This window comes from Artibeus jamaicensis, unplaced genomic scaffold (assembly GCF_021234435.1).
Source record: "Artibeus jamaicensis isolate MK-2021 breed Jamaican fruit bat unplaced genomic scaffold, CSHL_Jam_final contig_311, whole genome shotgun sequence".
In the NCBI taxonomy this organism is placed as follows: domain Eukaryota; kingdom Metazoa; phylum Chordata; class Mammalia; order Chiroptera; family Phyllostomidae; genus Artibeus; species Artibeus jamaicensis.
The window spans coordinates 2,648,432-2,663,095 of NW_026521717.1; positions in this window are offsets into that span (position 1 = coordinate 2,648,432).

Genomic DNA, 14,664 nt, shown 5'->3' on the forward strand with positions numbered 1-14,664 from the left:
TTCTCCTGCCTTTTTTTCATTTTACCCACAACTGACACAAACAACTTGGAACTGGGAAAAGACCATAGTTGGACCCAAAGAGGGGCCATCCCAACAGCAGAGACAGAGAGACAAATTTCACTTTTCTATAGCAGAGAAGCCACAAGTTGCTGCATATCTGTATTATTGTTTTTTCATTATTCTCACTTCTTTATATTTTAATAGTATCTTTGTATTCCTCCTCTTTCTGTATAGGCTTCTTGGCCTTGGCTGGTTATATTATGCCATTTGACAGGTTTCCCTGTTCTCTCCTGCACAGTGTATTGCCAATTTTCTACACTTCATACCACTTGTTTTCCTTTAGCACACTACCCAAAGTTCTATAACCCCTATTCATGTCATCCAGATCACACAGAGTCTATCATATGATTGTTGCTCTAACATTGTTGTAAAAAATAGCTGTTCTATGAAGCTGTAAATACTTGACGACGCATCTCCCGGATCTTAGCCCACTTCACAGTTTCCGGAATTCTATTACCGTAGTGATTAACTCTATTTGCTCACTCACTACACCTAATTACTATCTTTACTCTCACCGTACCTCAGAATCTGACCTCCCAAAACCTCACTGCTTTCTAGATCCAACTGATAAGCCTTCCCTCCCTAGCAAAAAACTTATCTTTTGTCCATCCATTCTGAAAAGTGGCAAGATGGGTTGAAGATTATGGTTAACACTATACATAGGGTAAAGATCTTCTGTCTCTTCTCTATGAGCTGTGACTGTAAATATCATAAAATACTGTCCCACTGTCATAAAACATTTTGCCTCCCCCTCCAACAGAACACACACACAAAAGGAGAAGGTGGACGCAGAGAACATCAGGATACCCAAAGGAGACTGCACCACTGAATTTCACAGGTATTCTACCACAGAAGTTCACACCATAAACCCAGGGAGTCAAAACAGATCAATTTAAGAAGCTGAGGCTAACAAGAAGAGTCTCACAAACAATGGGAAGACAAAGAAACAATCCCCAAATGAAAGGAAAGGAGGAAGCCTCAGAAAGAATGTTAGATGAAATAGAGGCAAGTCAACTATCAGATATTGAATTCAAAGCACTGGTTATCAGGAATTTCAAAGAGCTCACAATGAGCTACCAGAAACTACAGGGGAGTTACAATGAACTCACTGCAAACTATATCAACATGAAAAAGGAAATAGGAACTATCAGCAAGGGCCAAGAGGAAATGAAGAATACAATTTCCTAACTGAAGAACATAGTAGAAGGAATCAAAAGCAGGATCGATGAAGCAGAAGATCAGATCAGTGAGTTGGAGGACAAAGTAGAAAAAAGCTCCCAGAAAGAGCAAGAAAAGGGAGAGAGGCTCAGAAAGAATGAAGAAGGATTAAGAGAAATGCAAGACAATATGAAACGTAATAATATCCGAATAACAGGGATACCAGAAGGAGAAGAAGAAGAACAAGGGATAGAAAACCTATTTGAAAAAGTAATGAAAAACTTCCCTAATTTGACGAGACAAAAAGTCACACAAATCCAGGAATCACAGAGAGTCCCAAACAAGAGGAACCCAAAGAGGCCCACTTCAAGACACATCATCATTAAAATGGCAAAATTCCAAGACAAAGAGAGAATCTTAAAGGCAGCAAGGGAGAAAAAGGAAGTAACATACAAGGGAGCCCCTTGGCAATAAGGTTAGCTACTGACTTCTCAAAGGAAACACTCCAAGCAAGAAGAGACTGGCAAGAAATATTCCAAGTAATGAGAACCAGAGGCCTACAACCAAGGCTACTTTACCCGGCAAGGCTCTCAATCAAGATAGAAGGCCAAATAAACAGCTTCCAAGACAAAAGAAGCCTAAAAGAATACGCTGCCACCAAGCCAGCTCAACAAGAAATACTAAAAGGAATGCTTTAATGGAAGGAAGGAAAAGAGGGAGACAGAGAGGAACACAGGTACAAAAATGGCAATGAATAAATACCTATCAATAATAACCTTAAATGTAAATAGATTAAATGCTCCAATCAAAAGACATAGAATAGCTGAATGGATAAGAAAGCATGACCCACACATATGCTGCCTACAAGAGACCCACCTCAGGACAAAAGACTTACACAGACTAAAAGTGAAGGGCTGGAAACAAATTTTCCGAGCAAATGGACAAGAAAAAAAAGCCAGGGTAGCAATTCTCATATCTGACGAAATAGACTTCAAAAAAAGAGCCATAAAGAGAGACCCAGAAGGTCACTTCATAATACTCAAGGGAAGAATCCACCAAGAAGACATTAAAATTGTAAATATATATGCACCCAACATAGGAGCACCGAAATATATAAAGAAAATCTTAGAGGACATTAAGAAAGATATTGACAGCAGCACAATTATAGTAGGGGATTTTAACAGCCCACTGTCAAAAATGGACAGATCTTCCAAACAAAATCTCAACAAAGATATTGTGGCATTGAACAACGCCCTAGATGAAATGGACTTAACTGATATATATAGAGAGCCCTTCATCCCAAAGAAGCTAAATACACATTCTTTTCAAATGCACATGGAACATTTTCAAAGACAGACCACATGATAGGACATAAAACAAGCCTCAGCAAATTCAAGAAAATTGAAATCATACCAAGCATTTTCTCGGACCACAAGGGACAGAAACTGAAAACCAACCCCAAAGGAAAAAACCCCAAACACCCAAAATCATGGAGACTGAATAGCATGCTATTAAACAATGAATGGGTGTACATGGAAAATCCCATAGACTCTACTGAAAAACTGCTCAACCTAATAAGTGAATTTGGCAAAAAGCGGTATACAAAGTCAATATTGAGAAACCAAAGGCATTTTTGTATGCCAACAATTAAACAGCAGAAGCAGAAATCAAGAAAAAAATCCCATTTGATATAGAAAAAAGAAAAATAAAATATCTGGGAATAAACCTAACCAGGGAGGTAAAAGACCTGTATATAGAGAACTACACAAAACTAAAGAAAGAAATTAAGGAAGATGCAAACAAATGGAAACATATACCATGTTCATGGATTGGAAGAATTAACATCATCAAAATGTCCATACTACCCAAAGCAATATACAGATTCAATGCAATACCTATTAAAGTACCAATGGCATATTTCACAGACATAGAACAAACACTTCAAAAATTTATATGGAACCATAAACAAGCCCGAACAGCAGCTGCAATTTTGAGAAAGAACAAAGTAGGAGGGAATCACAATACCTGATATCAAACTGTATTACAAGGCCACTGTAATCAAAACAGCCTGGTACTGGCATAAAAACAGGCACATAGACCAATGGAACAGAACAGAGAGCCCAGAAATCAACCCAAGTCTCTATGGGCAACTAATATTCAACCAAGGGGGCAGCAACATAAAATGGAGTAAAAATAGCCTCTTTAACAAATGGTGTTGGGAGAACTAAACAGCTATGTGCAAAAAAAAAAAAAATGAAACTTGAGCACTAACTTACACCATACACCAAAATAAATTCAAGGTGGATAAAAGACTTAAATATAAGCCGTGACACCATTCAAGTCCTAGAGGAGAACATTGTCAGGAAAATTTCAGATATTTCACACAGCAACATTTTTACTGATATGTCCCCTAGAGCAAGGGACATAAAGGAAAGGATAAACAAATGCGATCTCATCAAAGTAAAAAGCTTCTGTGTGGCTAAAGAAAACCGTATTAAAATAAAAAGAGAACCAACACTATGGGAAAACATATTTGCCAATGATACCTCAGACAAAGGTTTAATCTCCAAAATATACAAAGAACTTACATGAATCCATGCTAAGAAGACAAGCAACCCAACTAAAAAATGGGCAAAGGACTTGAACAGATGCTTCTCCAAGGAGGACATACAGAGGATCCAGAGACACATGAAAAGATGCTCAATATCGCTAGCTATCAGAGAGATGCAAATTAAAACGAGATGCCACTTTACACCGGTCAGAATGGCCAACAATGAAAGAAAGAAGGAGCTACTACCCTTTGCAACAGCATGGTTATGCTGAGTGAAATAAGCCAGGTGGTGAAAGACAAATACCATATGATCTCACCTTTAACAAGAACCTAAATAACAAAACAAACAAGCAAGCAAAATATAACCAAAGACACTGAAATATAGAATAGGCTGACAGGGACCAGAGGGGAGAGGGGAGGGAATTTCAGGGGAAAAGGGGAAGGATTCACAGAAACTAGTATAAAGGACACCTGGACAAAAACTAACAGGGGTGGAAATGGAAGGGAGGTGGGAAGCACTGGGGGTGGTTGGGTTGGGATGGGAGTAAAAGACAGAAGGCTGTACTTGAACAATAATTAAATAAAAAATTAAATAAAGTTTGTATTGTCTAATGTAAGTATTGCTACCCCAATTTTTTTATTGCCAGAAAAATAGCCTATTGCTACCCATTTGTTCATCCCTCACTGAAGGACTCTTAGGTGCTCAGTAGTGGGTGAGTGCGTGAGTCAACTGCTTAAACGTAAAACATCCACTGTGTCATCATCAGTTCTATGTCCAGACTTTTCTGAATAGCTTTAACGCACCACCAAGCCTTTTGAGCTGTTGCTGGCAGTACTGGAATACAAAATTTGCTGCATTAGTTAAGGTTAGACCCAAGCATGGTAGTCAGTCTATCTAGTCCCAGTTTGGGCCATGCTATTATATGTTAAGACATACTAAAGTCATGTTTGCAGTTGAATTTTATTATTCTAAAATTCTTTTCTACTGCCTGCTCCAATTGCTCAATCATCTCTGCTTTTGACATGGCCTCTGACTGATAATAAGACACCTGGCAGCTAGTGGTGGTCTGCTTCAGGTCAGAATCATTCAGCAAATATTTATGAAAAAATTCATTCAGCATTTATTTATGTAGAAGACAGACCCTGTGCTGATTTCTAAGGATGCAGAGTTAAATAACATCCACCTGTCCCCTATTGAGTTATCCACAGCCTATGGGTGTGGGAACAGTGATCTCTTCCTTTCTCTTGACAAAATCCTTTATAACTAGAAAGTTTAAAATATAATTATAGCATTGAACTGAACAAAGAAAAAGCAAAAGACACCATAAAAATCACATTTCCGAGTTGGTCTGGGAAACTTTTAAGAGACAACATTTTACATTAAGCTAGATTTGGGTTCATAGAACCTATACAATTTTCAGTTCTAACCCAAATCTGAGACTAGTTTAATCACTTAGTGAAGATTTTCCACCTGGCCCTTAGCAATGTTACATTTTAATTCTCTGTGGCTCTTGCCTTAGTTTCAGCATAAAATGACATCATTTTCTTTTTCTTCCATGTGTTTCTTTTTTGCGTTTTACATTAAATTGAAATGACCTTGTGATATTCAGTATCTTCCCTACTACCCATAGTCTCTTGCTCTTCTGGCTTATTCTTACAGGTTGTCTCCTATTTCTTAAGGCCCCCTCTCTATCCAGTAAAGTTTGGCTTTTCCATCTATTGCTTCAAAGCCATAGTGCTAAAAAAATACCAATCATTTTTAAATTCATATTCTTAGGAAAAATGCTTCCCAGTTATAAGCCCACAGGGGGTGCATCTTCATTATCACATGGACCATGATAATAACTGATTATACCAGGAATGGAAAACTGACTCAAACTGGACAAATCGAAGTGTGCAATGTTAGGAATTTGACATTGAGATACACCTGTGTTAGGTAACAAAAACAAAAAAACCCAAGAAAACCTCCCAGGACGTTCATAGAGAGTGCAAGCTGGAAACAAAGCCATAGTGAGCCAAAAACACATATGAAAATTATAATAGTGAGGGAAGCAGGAGGGCCATGATGAAGGCTGTGATGGAGAGTCATTAGACAAGGGCACCAGAGGGGGAGGCTTCCACATAAAATGTAAGGAAATAGAAAGGCATTTGAGTAGGGATCATAATTGCTTCAATGGGCAGATTTTCCTTGACCTTCACGGGTCATTTGTTCCTTTTTTACTCTGAGTCTCATGGGAGAAAATAAAATTTAAGCAATGGAAATCTCACTATAGGTTTCTATTTATATTTTGAACAGTAAAATGAATACATAGTTCATAAAATTAACTTAGAATTTCCCCAATATATATGAAATCTGATGCTAGAAATATTAAAAATTACTCTGGCTGTCTCTATTTACTAACATGTAAACTACTTAAGGTGCTCAAGGTCTCTAAGCCTCCATTTTCTCATCTGCAGAGTGGGGGTAAATTAAATAACAAGTAAATAATATAATGATAAAGGGTTTCTCAGTGCCTGGCTCTTGGTTAAGCACACTAGAAATGCTCATCAGTAATGGTAGTGGCATGATCAACAGTGGTATTACCAACATCATTTTTATAATCAAATCTACTTCCACCATCATTTCTTCACATCTTTCCTGTATCCTGACATACCCTGTCCCTCATTGACCTAAGCTGATGATGGACTCCTGGGTCAGCTTTATCCCAGTGTCATACTCTAAAATTACCTTTGTTCATTATTTCACCTTCCCTTATCCATCTACCCAGCAACTCTACTCTCTATCTACATTACATTTTTTGAGAACTCTGAGTCTTGGATGGGAGCGATCCAATAAAGTAATTCACATTAAAGATAGAATATCTAAACTACTCAGGAGGATTGGTGTTTTAAAAGTAATACTTGTTAAATAACACTTAAACTGGAAAAAATGCAGAGAGTATAAAGAAAGATTGAGCTATTTCTAGAAGATTTTAAAGAAATAAAATATCAGAAATGAGTGAGTCTAAACTGTTTAAAAAATGAATTGAAATACTCATTTCAATGAAATGAAATGTAATGGCCCATCTTATAGTAAGGTATTCGTAACATTTATGTGCAATGCAATGTTCTGGATGAGAAAATTGAATAGCTTGTGAGACTTTCTATTTCAAAACTTAGAGAATAAAATGGGGGGGAGTGGCTAACATTTCATGCAAGCCTTTCAAAATTGCCAGATAGGTAGGGAGGAGATATAGTGTTAGAGTAGAAGAGATGAAATATACAGCCTCACTTGTTTACAATATGTCCTTAGATACTTAAAGTCTTTTACCCTCACTTCCTATTCAAAATAGTGACAATATTTTTTATTCAATATGGTATTTTAATTAATATTTTTTAATTTTATTATTAATATAAATGAAGTCAGTCCCACTCCCTCATCCAGATGTCCAGGAGACTGTGGTTTGGCAGTGTTCATGTGGCCTTGAGCAAGGGCCTGCATGTGTAGAATGGAGCTGTTATACAACTGAAGGTCAGTGTTGGCACCTTGTTGGCTTTGTGTGCACTTAGTATATAAGGGAGTTGGGACTTCCCATGGTGTGACATGTGGCCTGCTGCATGTGTGGACTGCCCCACCCCAGAATAAAGTCATATCAGACATCCCAACGACTCTGTGAATTTTCTTCTGTCTGTCCAAAAATTGTGTGAACCTGCCTGGCCTTGAATGGCTGCAAGACAATAAATACCACAGTAGTTAACTGCCATTATTGAAGTACTCAGTTATCATAATATTGAAAGTACATATGTCAAGTAACTAGGAGTTATGTGGATTAATTTTTCAGAAACTCTATGACCAACCCAGATATGATGCCACTACATTCTACATTTCGAAATTCCAAGATGCTTGGTGATATTTGTGTCTAATACAGTGCTGGAAGTAGAGCTTTTATTTGATAAATGCTTTCTACCTTATGGATATTGACCTGATAACTTCTTCATTTGCCAATAGCATTTATAATCTGGTGCCTTCATTAATGGTAAGGAGATAATATTGTAAAAATTTTAGTGGCAATAAAACAATAAAATTTTAGTGTTATATAATCAAATGAAAATGAAAATTTTCAAATCTTTATAATCCATAATGTATTTCATTTTACTTTCTGGCTTTGTGGGTTAACAAAAACCCAAATTGCTAAGTGGTACAGAGAAGGATTTTTACATTTTTACATTTTTACTATAATCTTTTATTTTTTTTTTATTTTTTATTTTTTTAAATTTTATTTATTTATTTTTCGAGAGAGGGGAAGGGGAGGAGAAAGAGAGAGAGAGAAATATCAATGTATGGTTGCCTCTCATGCGTCCCCTGCTGGAAACTGGCCTGCAACCCAGGCATGTGCCCTGACTGGGAATCGAACCTCGATCCTATGGTTTGCAGGCCCGCGCTTGATCCACTGAGCTACGCCAGCCAGGGCTACTATAATCTTTTAAATAATTAATACATAAGAATATCCTCATCGTAAAATTTAATCTGTTAAGTATCTTTAGTATCCCTTAAGTATCCCCTTCCCAGTTCCATTTGCCTTCTCAAAGTATATTACAAAATAGTTTGTGGTATTGCCTTCCAAAGCCTTTTCTGGGCATTTATACATATTTTTGCAAATGGGTCTGACTTTATATATTGTTTTGCAACTTTGTTAAAAAATTTTAGTGTCTATGGATCTCACATGTCAGTACATACATTTTACTTATAATTATTGCATAGCATTTCATAATTTAATTAACCCTTACATGACTAGCATTTGGATTACTGCTTATTTTTCATTTTTAAAACAATATTCTATGAAAGTTTCTGTTCATTTCTTGGGGGGGACTTGTTCTGACATTTATTCAATTTTCATGTCTCAGAAGTCTCAAAAAAATAAAGTGGACCTAAATCTTTAAAAATTACTTTAACAGCTTTATTGAAGTATAATTGATATACAAAGAACTGCATATACTTAAGGTATACAGTTTGATGAGTTTGACTATATGCAAATACCCATGATGCCATCACCAAAATCAAGGTAATAGATTATGCAACACTCTGCAGAGTTTCTTTGTATCTTTTGGGGAGTGAGGGGCTATTGTTACAAGAACATTTAACATGAGATCTATACTCTTAACAAGTCTGAAATGCACAGTACCATATTTGTATAATGTTCATGTACAAATATTTTTCTAGGATAGGTATTTATAAGTGGAAATCCTGGCCCAAAGGGTATGAATATTTTAAATATTCATATATTAAATTTTGTTTTACTTAATTTTATTTTTAATTTTTATCCTCACCAAGGATATGCTTATTGATTTTAGAGAGAGGGAAAGAAAGAGAGAAGGAAAGAGGGAGAGAAACATCTATGTGAGAGAGAAACATAATAGGTTGCCTCACATGCACTGAATCAGGGACTGAATCTTCAACCTATATGCATGTACCCTGACTAGAAATTGAACCCACGACATCTTTGTTTACTGGATGACACTCCAACTAACTGATCCTTGCAAGCCAGGGCCCAAGGGTATAAATGTTTTAAATTTGCATAAATCCTGCTAATTTGGGAGTGCCATTTTTGTACCCCACTTCTGGTTTTCTAGCATATTTGAAATAAGTCTGATCACCTCCAATATCTTTGACTGCCTTGCTGAACATATCCTAGCATACTATGGACTTATCAAAGTTCTAAGATGTTACAAGCGTTCTGGGGAGGCATCTAGGTCATTGTATTGAACAACTCTATTATTTCCATTCTTTTTTGTATACAAAGATGGACTCATAAGACCTGGAAAAAATTCAAATGTGATGCTTCTGCTAGTGGTGATACTTGAATCAGAAGGCTTCTACTCCTCAGTTCTTGCTTTGCTCACAAGAGAAGAATTCAGGCAAGAGACAAATACATATAGTGGAACTGAGATAACATGTTTATTTATGAAACATACATGAGCATGAAACTATAGGCAGGCACCCAGCTAGTCTGAATGCCCTCTCCATAACTTGTCTTTTTTCTTTGCTTGTAATAGAATTTATTGGGATGACACCGGTTAACGAAATCATACATGTCTCAGCTGCACAATTCTACAACACATCATCTGTACACTGTATTGTGTGCTCACTGCTCAAGTCAAGTCTCCATCCATTACCATTTATCCCCCCTACTCCTCTCCACCTCTCTCCATCTCCCTCCACCCCGTGAAGTCACTGTATTGTACTATAAATGATATGTTTATGAATATGTGAACATATTTATTTGGTAATAAAAGGCAAACTTGATCATAAAACTTATAGTTTATTAAATATTCTGAACTTGGAAAATGCACAAAGTGGTTTATTTTTCTTCAGTTTCTGCATAACTAGTCTTAATGCCCTAAATTATAGAGGAAATAAAGTTGTTAATAAGTTAGTAAGTTTGTTTTATATATGTGAGCCAGAAGTTGTGAACAGCCACTCAGCTAATCTGAGTGCCTCATGTATATTGGAAAATGAAGATGCAAATTTTTCTATACACTTGAGCAAAAAGCTGCAAGTGGGCACCCAGCTAATCTGAGTGCACCAGCTATTGGAACTCCAGGAGTTATACATGTACTTCAGTCAGCTTCTAGGTTCACCCTCGTTCTCCTTCCAGGCCTTGTGATTAATATAGTTACAAAGGCTTTTCTTTTTTTAACTAGGGAAATTGTTACAAAGGTTTTTTTTCCTTCATGGAAGTGGTCATAATTTCAAGGACTTTCCTTCTCCTCCTTGCCTTAGCTCACTATCTATCCTACCTAATATTCCTCCCTCAAGCATTTGGTGGAGGGAAGTGTTTGTCTATTGCCCCATGATAGATGTCAGGTGCCTGGGGATCCAGGGGTTGATAGTAATTACTGTATCTACTTCAAGCTGATTAAGGTCATAAAGTGAATTCTGGGACAGTGTTACTTGTTCCCTCCCTAGGCAGGTAAGGGATAGGGTTTTGTATAGAACATGCCAGCAGCCTGATCTAAGGGAGGTAAGGGAATGGGATTTGAGCCTAGGATAGAGAGGCAGTTGGCTGTTCTCCCAAAGCAGAGATGGGCTGGAATCTCAGAAGAGTCATTGTGTTGACATGGAATTGTATACTAGAGGTGACAAATTTGGCAAGTTTAAGGAGGTGTGGTCCAAAGATGAGTAGAAGAACTCATCTAGTAACTGTTAAGGGTCCAAGGAGGAATAAAAACCAGGTAATGGAAGGGAAAGCAGACTTTACAGCATCCCAGACTGAACTGGTAATAGGGTTTCCTTTTCTAACATTATAGAGCCAGGTATCCTGGTCATAGATCCTTTTGATATCCTTCTCTACTTTGTATGAAGAGTCTATGTACATATAGCAGATTTTGTTTATGACTGTGCATAACTTTCCTCTGATGCTAAAAGATAATCAAGAGCTAGCCTGTTATCTAGCATGACATTAGTGACAGAATAGACAGTTTTAAGTTTTTTAGGGCATTGCCAATACATTTTGTTCTAGAGTAGCTATACTGTCTGTTAACGTTCTTAAGGTGGCCTCATGGTAAACAAATCATCCCCATGGAGCTGCTGGGCCAACAGCTGCCCCTATGCTGGCTATAATGAGATCAATGCCTCTTTTATTCTGAGGCCGAGTGGCATTGTGTATGGTGACAAAAACTTCTTGGTCACTAAGGAAACTTAAGGTGCACTGACCTTGAAATTGTGTGTTGTCAACACATGGGTAGGATAGAACAGATAATGGTGTGTGAAACTTGGTATAAGGTCTGCTATTATAAGGTAGGCTATTTTGGAGGTGTCCACAGAGGAAGTGGTATCCATGAGAAGCACCCACCTATCAAGAACATGTTGTTGAAAACCAGGCTGATAGGGTTGGACCATGTAGGGGTCTCCCTTGCAGTTAGGGGAGAGAGGTCCTCCTTTTAAGAGGGGGTCCTTTGACTCTATGAGTGCTCTATGTGTTTTGGGAACTTTGTAAACAAGTTTCCAGTTAATATTAGCTTATCCTTGCCAATAGCTGTAGGTGTTCTGGGGATTATTTAGAGAATTAATGTCTAGATATCTGGTTGGCCCCTGCGATTTAGTGGACACCAGTAGGTCAGATTAAGGGTATATGAAGTACTGCTAGAAAAAGTCAATGGATATATTAGAGATGGGACAAAATTGTCTAGTTCTACCTTATTGGTGCATTTATTGGATATAAAATAATGACAATAGGATTCTTTTAGGGTTTTGCATAAAACCCTCAATACTGACCAGGTATGGGTCTGATTAATGATTGGCGTGAGACTGGTGCAAGGGAAGCCACCTGGAACTGGAGGGAGGTTACTAATAAAAGACCAGATTCATGAAAATTTTGGGAGGACTCTGACAATAAATGGTTGCAGGTTGGAACAAAGGTGCAGGGGAGCATTGTAAGTGGCTGCCTATGGCAGATCTAGCAATTGGAAAGTTGATTTCCAGTAGCAATGATACTGGAAAAGTTTACTAGTATATTTGCCTCTTATTCTTCTGGTAGAGGTCCTGAGTACAGTAGGGATATGAAAATAAGAGAAACAAACATTGTTGGTTAATGGAGGAAGGCCTGGGACCTTACATGAAGTCTCAGGAATATGACAGAGACAATTACACTAAAGTGCTAATGATTATTTTTCTTCTTTGCAATAGGTTTTTCTTTTTTGAAGAGGAATGTAAGCTCCTCTACTGGCTCACATGAGTAGATAGTGTTGTCCTGCTGTTTTGGAGGTTCCTTTGGAGTAAAGGGATTGGACACTCCATGATTATGAGAAAATAATATGTAAAGCAACATCTGAGGTAACCCAAAGGAGGTAACTCAATGGAGGAATGAAAATTCCTGGTGGTAGGCTTTCTTGCTACTCCTAGGATAGAATAGGATTGTGAAAAGGTCTGGAAAAGGAAGTAAAAACAGAGTAGGTGACCCCAGTATCTAGTAAGAAAGTTACTGCCCTACCTGCTAAATCCATGCGTACCCTGGGCTCCAGTCCAGTAATGATGACCTCCCTGAAGTGGGCTGACTGGGGCAGGCAGCTTCAATCCTGAGTTGCTATCTGCAAGGCAGTTGGGAACTTAGGCCCAGGGGCCCTTTGGCCTAAGTCATAGGGTGCCACCCAGTGGCCTGCCTTCTTGCACCTATGGCATGGTTCCTGAGGTGGCTTGTCACTGGCCATTTCTTGTTCCAGTACCCAGTCCTTCAACACATAAAATACTTAGTGTCCTTGGTAGTGGACCTGCAAAAGCTAGTGGGATGCGGCTGTCCTGCAAGGGTGGATAAAATCTGAGCAGGTCTAACCTCTTTCCTTTTTCCTTCTCCTGATCCATGGCCTTTCTCTCCCAATCCTGGTTGTAGAAGACTGTATTGGCTGTGGTTAACATCTTGTTTAAGTAGACTCTGGCTTCCTGGATAAGCTTCTGGAGTTTTTTCCTAAGATTAGAAGCATATTGGGCTAGAAACTTATTTTTTAGTATGACTTGGCCTTCATATGATTCTAAACTTAGTTTGGTGTTCTTGATAAGTGCTTCTCTTAAGCCTTTCTGAAAATGTGGTGAGATTCTCATCCAGACCTTCACTGGTGGTAGATACCTTGGACTAGTTAATGGCCTTTTGTCAGCCTGCCTTGAGATCTGCTTTAATATAAATTAAAAAGAGATTTCTTTGGTATTTTGGGGAGAAGTTATTATGGTCCCATTCAGGGTCTGCCCATGGAACTGCTGACTCTCCTCTGGGGTATTTGTTATGAGATAGGGATAAGTTGTTAGCAAACTTTCTGACTTTATTTATTACCCTTTCCTGTTGAAGAGCTGATAAAGTCTGCCCTAAGATAAACATAGTGGCCTTTCAGGTTAACTCACAGGTTAGGGTAAGGTGTTGGAATGTATTTAGGTACTTATCTGAGTTGTGGGAATAGCCTCCCAAATCTACCTTAATCTGTTTAAGTTCTATGAGAGAAAGGGGACAGGAATTATGTACTAGCTGAGGGCCACACCCTCCTGTGGCCTCAATAAATGGTAAAGGCTTAATTGGTGGAGAGGACTTAGGGATGGAACTCCTGAGGGTTGTTAATTGGTTTGGAGGTCCCAGATATGGCAGTAGAGATGAAAATGCTGAGGGTGCCTCTTTTAAAGGAGTTTTTCCTGAAAGTGGGGTGTGGATGGGGAAGTGCCTATAGAATGGCTACCAGATGGCACTGTGGTAGGAGTTAACTTTTATTTGTAGCACAGGTCCCCTCTGCCCCTTAAATAGAAGACTGTCTGTACGCAGGAGATTCCTGACCTCCTGCCTAGGCATTTGTAAAAGACATTCAGTTGGAAGCTTTTGTGAAGTAGCCAGATTTCCTATCAGCTAACTGATATTGAGGCCAGATAGTGTTGCAAAAGAATACCAGTCTTTTCTTCTTTAGAGTTTAGGGATAGAATTATGACCAGTTGGAAAGGATACAGCCCAATGGGTTCCACCTGAAATGGACTCTTGATTTCCCATCTGGAAAGAAGAAATACCAGAGGTTGAGACAGTCCAGTTTCCTGGGGTCATAACCTGAGGGCTTGGTGTCCTTGGACCTGAGACCCCAGTATCCAGAACAGACATTTCCGATATAGAAGGATATTTCCAGAGGATTAAAATGTTTGTCCCTCAAGTTTGTCTTTGACCAATAAGAAGGAGTCTACTAATTGGCAGGATCCCCATAGTTTAATGGATATTTTTGGGAGCTGGAGGAACTCAACTGAGGGGAGGAGAAAAGGGTAAATGTTGGAATGTAAGGAAATGCTAGCGGTCTAAGGTGTGGCACAAGTCTTAAGGTATCCCTCCTTTGTTCTATTCCTGGTTATGTTGGAAATTAGAGACATGATTTGAAAAAGTGTGCAGGAGGCCCCCTGAGGA